General features: G+C 33.0%; 1 pseudogene; it reads left to right on the forward strand.

Annotated features, from left to right (window-relative positions):
• The first annotated feature begins 239 nt into the window (after nucleotides 1-239).
• Nucleotides 240-1,151, forward strand: LOC132558745 (uncharacterized; annotated as a pseudogene).
• The last annotated feature ends 7,933 nt before the right edge of the window (nucleotides 1,152-9,084 follow it).

Genomic DNA, 9,084 nt, shown 5'->3' on the forward strand with positions numbered 1-9,084 from the left:
TAGGACAATTCTTTTATTTTACCTAATTTCGATATGTCATGTTTGTTTTTAGATGTTATTGATAATACACATAAGATGACACATAGTAACTACAAATTAAATATTGTCTTAATATGTCTACATTTTACGACATCTCGGATGTCAAGAAGTTGAAAAGGCGCCAAAGGAGATGAAGTGACAGGGTCTGATATCCCCAAACCCATGAGTCGATTTCGTACTGGGCCAACTATGTGAATGACCAGAGTAAACTCACTCGGAAACGCGAAGCATCTGTCGAAAGTGGCAGTGTGCTTCGTTTAGTAATAGATGAGATGCGGGTGGTATCAGCATGCGTGCAAGCCAGAGACGTATATATCACATCATGAGTCTGGGGTACTTGGTGCATCACCTGATGTATTTGTACAAGGAGAGTTTAAGAATGATAGGAGTATCCATCATCAGTGTAGAAACCACTTAACTTCATCACCAGACATAGTTGAGGTGAAATGCCCATACACAGCCAGAGACATGACAATATTAGAGGCGTGTGAATCTATCAAAGATTTTTTCCTAGGTAAGAAGTAACTATGAACTTCTTTAAAAGCTCTGTGACTTTGCTAACAGTCAGACTAAATTGTTCATTTCAAGGAGATATTCAGACTGAAACCACTTAAAAGATGTGTATCAGATTGACATGTTAAATTTCTGTCAAGTTACAGATATATAATTCCCTTTTGCCGAGATAAATTATGTTCTAAAGACGACTACCTTGTACTCGAAACTTTCCCAGCTGTTTCTAACAAAAGTTTATATTGATTTGATTCATAGGCTGTGTATATTAGTATGTATATGACCAAGCATATGTGGTACATAATGGAGATTACTCGGATAAGTGTATTTATGATTCCAATATTTGTTATTTGGTTTTAAGTCCAATATGTGTACTGTTTCAGAAATGTCAGATGATGGAAAGATTGTGCTAAAACAGTCACATGACTACTGGCACCAGATACAGGTCCAGCTGTACCTGACAGGGACTCAAGTGTTGTGACCTTGCTGTCTGGACAACAAAAGACTTTCAGGTGATAAGGATAACAAAAGATCAACTGTGGACACCAACTATTTCTGTTCTGATTGATTTTTATTTCAACACGTTCTTGCCATCACTGTAATTAAAACAGTTTAGTTTTAAAAAATGTCAAATTGTACTACAACTCTATTTGCAACATATTTTTACATCTATAGATAACATCTCAACAAATTCTTTACATCTGCAGATAATGATCATGATATTGTACATCTACAGATAAATGTACATAATGTACATCTACAGAGCAACAGATAAATGATCAGTAAGATAAGATGTCCCAGTGAAAGTATTATGAAACAATAAATAGTTATTATTTTGAGAGTACAAGAAATTATTAAATGATTGTCCTGACTTACTGTATCTGTCTTAACAGTGGTACATGTATATAGTACCATATGGTCTCAAACTCATGTGTGAAGTTAAATTTGAATGCCTTCAGTATTTCATGAGAAAACAGTTTTAAGTTAATTCTTTTTATGCCTAATGCTTTAAGAACAGCAAGCAAAAACATTAATCCAGTGATAACCCATCACTAATGCTGGTATGGAAATAATAGCTTGCATGTCCTTTTAATAGCTGAGCTCAAGATTTACAGCTGAGAAAATAGTAGAATGTGCAAGAAATATTAAATTATAAATAGAAAAACAGACTGACATTTCAAGACTGGACAATATCATATTTATCTGCAATTTCCTTTAACAGTGGAGCCTGAACATTGACAAGACAGCAGCAAACTTGAAAAAGTTTTGTTGATAAATGCCTGTATTGTGCTGGTATGTGATTTAAAATCTCAAAATTCTTTTTGCTCGCTCAACATAGATCCTACTTCTTCCAATCTTAAAACAAAGTTCTGCCTCCTCTTTTGTAAATTGACCTTTGTTTGACAGGAAAGGAGGGATATTTAATGAAACACCAGCAGGTGGTTTATCAAAAATATTGAAACCCTTATCAGCCAGTATCATGTCCCCTGGTTTTAGCTGATCATGTAACCTGGAACGTTCTACAATGGCTGCATCAGTAGTTGATCCAGGGTACAAATCAGAACAATATACCAATGCTGCATTTGGAGCTACACATGTTACAGCTTTGACAGTATGCCTACTTTTATAGTTACTATAGGAAAGAGATTGACAAATCATGTCTGATGAAACATCTTGAATAACTTCTGTAGCATCCATTGCTATTCTGGCAGAATTAAAGTCTTTAAAAGACTTTGGCATAGACCCCTTACATTTTAACTGACTAGGTATACTGACAGCTTTCAAGACACCATCAAATAAAGTTTCATGTAGAGTAGAAATGTAAGTATTTATGATATTTGAAATAGTTGCATGGCTTGTGTTAAATCTCTCTGTTAAATCTAAATCCCTACAGTTGAGCCTTAATTTCATGAGAGTCATTAACAGCTGGTCTTCTATGCTAAAACAATTGACTGTCCATCCTGCATAGTAGTTAAATGGTGACATTCTTCTCAGCAAGTCAGCTAACACATTAATTACATCAGCTTGAAGTGAAGTTTAAAGCAACATTTGTCAATATAAATAAAAAGAGTACTGCAAAGCAGCACAAAATATGGCAGTGAATATCTGAAACAAAGAAGATAATTCAAGAATTACAGTCCCCCACCTGACATACTTTTATGGAAGTCAAAGGTCGAAGTCAAGGTTACAGTGACCTACTTTTGGGAGGACCATATTCTTCCTGACAAGTAAGATTTTAGAGAATTGGCTAAATTTCCTCTGAAGGGCCCAGACCCTTTACAGGAAATTTGATCCCCCTTAACCAAGGATGCTACTTAACAACTTTGGTGGAAATTGATTTTGTGGTTCAAGAGAAGAAGGGATTTATAAGATAAATTGGCAGATGATGGATGCTGTGGTATCCCATAAGGTCACTAGGCCAACATCCAAATATTCGAAATGGTAGACATGTGCTGCATATACTATAGTGCTAACATATGGAAACCAAAAGCGAAATAATATCTTTAATGTTGCCAAGTAACAAAACACTATGCTTTAAAATACTAAAAATTCAGGTGTGGAGGAATCTTGCATAAAATAATTATTTAAAGGCTAACCTTGTCGGTGTCATGAATGATGTCCTCTATCTTCATTCTTGGTTTTTCAGCTTAAGCATCTCTACTTCTTTTTCTAAGGAAGCAATCTCCTCTTCCAAGTCTTGAACTTTGAAAAAAAATCATTGGCTTAATATTCTTGGTACATCTAAATTTGCACTTAAAACTCCATTCTTTGCTACTCATCTAAAAAAAAGAAAGTTTAGATTGACTTGAAAGCATTATACTTCATAAATACCTGATTTCACTTTTACTGTCTGTACTTCAACATTATCCCCACAGTCAGGAATATGGTAGCTGTGATCTAGTGTTGCTAATTCCTTTGTCGCTGTTGAACATCAACTCACCATCCAATTCAACTTTTGGTCTTTTTTTGTCTAGGAAAAATCAATTTAAGTGACATTTCCTTTTTTGTAGTTTAATCTTAAGTTAACGTGAGGAGCAATATTTACATAATTATCATATTGCTATAGTATAAACCATGAGCGAAAAGGTAACAACAAATTGTAAGCCACAGACAACTTTAAATACTGTATACATCCTGCAATAAGCTAAGGGGCCCAGTGTTTAATATTGGGTCAATAATTGGAAGTGGGCTTATTTCAGGGAAATAGTTTATATAGAACATTGAATTTGAAATCTATGAAAAAGATATGGGTAGTCTTATTACCAGGTATGGGCTCATTGCCGGATAAATACGGTATTTAAACCTCTCTTATGCATTTTCAGTGGTTTTGATATATATTAACTGACTTATGCCATTAAATAATGTTGTGCACTCTCTTTCATGATGTTACAATGTGAAATGTTAAAAAAAGCTAATTCAGGAAGGTTGATATTTTTTGTTAAATTTAAACACCCTAACACATGTATGGAGTGTAGTTATGTATATTTTCATAATTGTTATTTACTGTGAATTATCACGAAATAATAAGTTATTTTTCAATAATTAATTTTTAGTTGTTTGTACGAAAAATGCTACACAATCCAAGGCTACGTAAAATAACACAAAATGGGGGTGAAATCATTTCAAGGTAGGTATTTGTGTTTTGTCAAAATCTAAATGTATTGTAAACAAAACGTTGATTTTGCCAAAAAGAAAATCCAGACTAGGATTTGAACCTAGATCTCACTACGTGAATAGTGTGTTCTGTTTTGAACTATCTGTATGAAAATTTATGCAGAAAATACTAAAGTGTGTTTTTCGCCTTTTTCCAAACAATTAACTTTTAATCTGATTTGCACACCATATGCCTTTTTATTATAGACTTTATAGACTAGTTTCCATTTCATTTATTTTTGTCACTGTTTTCATTGTGTGACTGCTCATATAGACTTTGTTTTGTCACAATCCTCTGTATTTCATTTTTTTTGTATTTTTGGCTATTTTTTAACCAAAGGATATTGATTCTTCTTTAATCTTTATTTTGCATATGTCCCACGCTGTATGTACCTCTGTTGTTTTGTTTTCTATTTACGTATTACATGTCTTTATAATGGCTATAATTCTATTCTTGTTTTCTTCATTGTTTAGTAGGCTCTTGTTAAATTTCCAATATCCTGGGCCTCTTTCAGGATTTGAGATATCTAAAATTAATGAAACCGCAAGATGGTCAGTTGATTTTATTATAGCAGGACGGATATCTGTTTTAATCAATTTCGGAGTTATTTCCCTTGATATCAAAAAGTAGTCAATTCTACTTGCTTCTCTTTCGTTATTTTTTATTCACCTTGTAAATTGTTCTTTTGTAGGATTTTTTAATCTCCACATGTCAAATAATTTAAGTTCTCTTTTTAATATAGTAAGGCCATTAACACATTTCTGTATTCTATTCACTGATATTCTGTCAATTTTATCTTGTATGTCATTCCGGTCCCCTCCAATTATTGTCATGCCCTGTTTAAACTTTTCTATTTTGTTTTTAATTTTTTTTGAAAAATCTGTTTCTTTGTTGTTTTTCATTTTGGGCATATATGTTGATAATTGTAAATTTGTTTTCATGTATTTGTAAATTTACCATAATACATCTACCATTTTCATCAGACCATGTATTTATTATCTCATGATTCAAGCTATTTTTTTAGTAATATAGATACTCCTCTGCTCTGACTGGTGCTGAAGTCATGTATCATATCTCCTCGCCATTCAGCATTGATATAATATGTCTGTTTTTATACATATGATATTAGCTTTTTGTTCCTTAGCCCATGCATATAATCGGTTTCTTTTTTGTTTTTCTCCGAGACCTTGTGTGTTTAGCGTTAGCATTATACAGTACATTTTGTATTTTATTTTGAATTTTTGAATATTTTGAAAATATTGTCCGTTTTTAACTGAATAATAATTTTATGAGTTTTATCCTGTAATATACAGGTAGTTTTTATCATTACACATACATTTATACATATACACCTTGTAAGACATATTTAATATTTTGATATTTAGATTATGATTGTCATATGTAACATTTTGATGTTTGTGTTGTTTTCATTATGTTTGTACATTATAAATTGTATGACATAATTAACATTGTGTTGTTTTTCATTGATATATGTACAATGTAAATACATGTATACTATTTATGTAGTTAATATGACATACATTCTGTATAGGATATATTTCGTGATTCATACATATATCACCATGTTTGATTGCTTCAGTGAAATTTTCTACATTGTAAATAAACATATTTCTAACTTAATCTCTACTTTCTCTGTTATATATTTACTACGATTGTACTTTCTCATGGATACTGTATTTGTAGATCTGAGAGGGAAAAAGGATACAAATCCCAAAAGTTATTATTTTCCATTGATCTACATTACATTTACACCTTGTTATATACTTTGATTATCGTCCTTTGGTTTTTTCTTTGCTTTTCCTCCAGCCTCTAGCATTTCTGTCGGAGTTGGTGGTGTACACACCTCTATGGCCATCTGTCTTGATTTACGAGACATCGACGGGAGTTCCTTGGTTTAGTAACTTGTCGAGGGTGGTCATGGTGCTGGTTTTAGTGTCTCTCTTAAGTGTCTTTTTTATGAGTCTTGTGTTTCTTTTTCTTAGATGACTGTTCACTGCCAGATGGTGTCTTAACAAGACGTTCTTTTTGTTCAGCAACTATAGTGATGGATTCAGTTTCTGTTTCATGGTCAGTGATCATGGCACTCTCATCACCTGAATTTTCATCTGAACTTGAAAAGTCTTGTTCTGATGATGAAGTCATTTTGTTGAGGGATACCGACTCTTCTGGCCACCCTTGTTTACATTCTGGAACTTTTGGCACTTTCAGGTTGAAAGGTGATAATTAAACTAGTTACCACATGAAAATTTATTTTCTATTTCCATTGACATTTGACATTGAAAAGCAATCCTATGCAAAAACCTGCTTTATAAATCTCCCTCAGTGACAAAGACATCTTTTATGGTTTAGGAGTATTGACCTTTCAGTAGTTACAACTACAAACCAAGTTTTATGAAGATATCTTTTACAGTTTAAGAGTTATGGCCTAGGCAAAAATACAAGTGTGTTCAAACATTGAGATTTTTGGAAAATATTTATAAAATTATTTAAATAATGAAAAGATAAATATTGTGAATTTTTGTTGATCCTACAAGAATTTGTTACCATTACAGTTAACCAATATTTCTCTCTGTATAAATCGTTGAATAAAGTTCACCTGACATAATAACACCAATGCATATACTCTTGTCCACTTGAGTTTAAAACAGAAATTTCCTGTTTCCTGACAAAATCTACAGCATCAGTCACTCTGAGTTTGCTCCATATACCAGTCTACAGTAACTCATTGAGATATTGATTAAATTTATTACTTACAAAATAAGAACAAAAACATGAATTAATATCACATGATTTATCTGGTATAAAATACATGTATTAAAAAGTAACATCAAATGTGTTTACAAACAAAAAGCCAAAATTATGATATGGTTTCTAATTGCTCACCTGCAATGCATTGTAAAAGGGAAAAGCTGAAACAGTATATATATATATTGGTTCAAATTTGATAGCATCCCATTATGCCACAGACAAAACAAACATCATGGGTCTTCAGATTTTCAAAACGTTACTTGGAAATTTAGACAATTTGACCTAAATCATCTAAAAAGCAATCGGTCAATTCTTTGTGGAAACAAACATGAAATGACTCCATTACTGCATGTTATGTGCAAAAAGACTTGAATCAAGTATCTTTGTGTTATTGAAGATGAATAAATTTCTCAAAACTGACACAGACAGATGGATGCCACAGCACAGTATAGATTAATTTGTCCTTCAGGAATCTGCCAAAATCACAAAAGTAATGTAACTAGAATACTGAGGCAAGAACTATGCCAAATTAAACAATAAATCAACATACTTTGAAACTGTTCATCAACACTATTAATAATTCTGTTTTTAAAAAATTCAATGTTCATTCTTTATCAAAAATGTCTTCTGAACATCCCATGATATCATATCATAAATCCGGGTTATGAAACAGGCCAAGATAAGATTGACTTCAGTCTACTTTTCTGTTGCTTTACGAACTCGGACGTTGGGTGAGGTGGTACTGAAGCAATGGTCTATGCAACCCGTCTGGGGTCCTTTGGTGCCATAGTTGGTCCTCCCTTCATCCCAACTCGATCTGCCAAACGGTTCTGCGCTACAGATTCTGAAAGTCCTTCAACATAAATGTACAACTTCTCTTCATTGACAGCATGTACAGCCCACCTGCCAGACTTTTTGTTAAATTTCTCTGGTATCTGCAAACAGATTAAATTACCATTGTTTGGTAATGTTAAATCCAGAAGTTCAGAGTTGAATTGTATTTTTCTATTGTTCTAGTACTTCAGTCTAAAATGCATCTACTCTGACATAACCTAGTGAACATGTACATTTCTCTACACTGAGTTAAATACACTGAAACCTCGCTATTAAGACCACTTTGGGGACTGGACAAAAGTGGTCTTAATAGCGAGGTGGTCTTAATAGTAAGGTGGATCAGATTGACCACAAAGAACCGTAACTCTGTTTAAAATAAAGAGTATATATATCATTAAGTAATGTACATGTATATTATTCAACAATAATAATAAACTAAAATGTTGAATTTTATGAAATGCATGTAAAAAAGACAAAATTGCTGAATTGACAGAAGAATAATTATGTATATATTCCTTAGTTTATATCATAATATACATGCATATTTACTATTGTAAACATTGAATAAAAGGAAACAAACAATCCATCTTAAGTTCAATTGGAATTTAACGTTAATTTTGCAACTTTTTCACATAAAGTTACGAACACATTTACTCAGTATTTGTAACAACTTCAATAAAGTCACTATAAAGTCTTTCAACGCTTCATTTTTCACTGAAATTCGCAAACACATTATCTTTATCAGTGTATCACTCAGTACAACACATTTTTCTTTTTACTTAAAAAAAAGAGTCCGGAGCACAATATTGTGAAGAGCTACGGATCTGGACAGCCTCCTCTTTCATACATCCTTTTTACCGATCGCGATAGCTCGTTTCGTTTCCGTGGTTTCGTCATTGCTTGATAAAGTTCATCGGAGTTTTGTGACAGAGAAAATGTGTCGTAAAAAAATTGGAACACATACACATTTTTTTATTGTTCAAACGATATCGAGAGTGTAACATTGCTTTAAAAACCCTCAACAACGTGTGCACGTGCAAGCCAAGGAATATCGGCCGAAACGACTACATAATTCACTTTTGGGTATGCAGGGCTTCTAAGGTGTTTATATACCTACTGATCTATCAACATATAATTAACAAACAACAGATCGCTATTAAAACGTGTCTAGCACGCGGTTTCGGACGGGTAGGCCAAGTTCATCCGATAATGATGTTTACTTCGTTTAACGCCACCTGGTGACAGGGTCGGTAACCCGTGACGAAAACAATGGTCGT

The sequence above is a fragment of the Ylistrum balloti genome, unplaced genomic scaffold (assembly GCF_031769215.1).
Source record: "Ylistrum balloti isolate Yb309-2 unplaced genomic scaffold, AGI_CSIRO_Ybal_v1 Utg370820, whole genome shotgun sequence".
Lineage (NCBI taxonomy): Eukaryota > Metazoa > Mollusca > Bivalvia > Pectinida > Pectinidae > Ylistrum > Ylistrum balloti.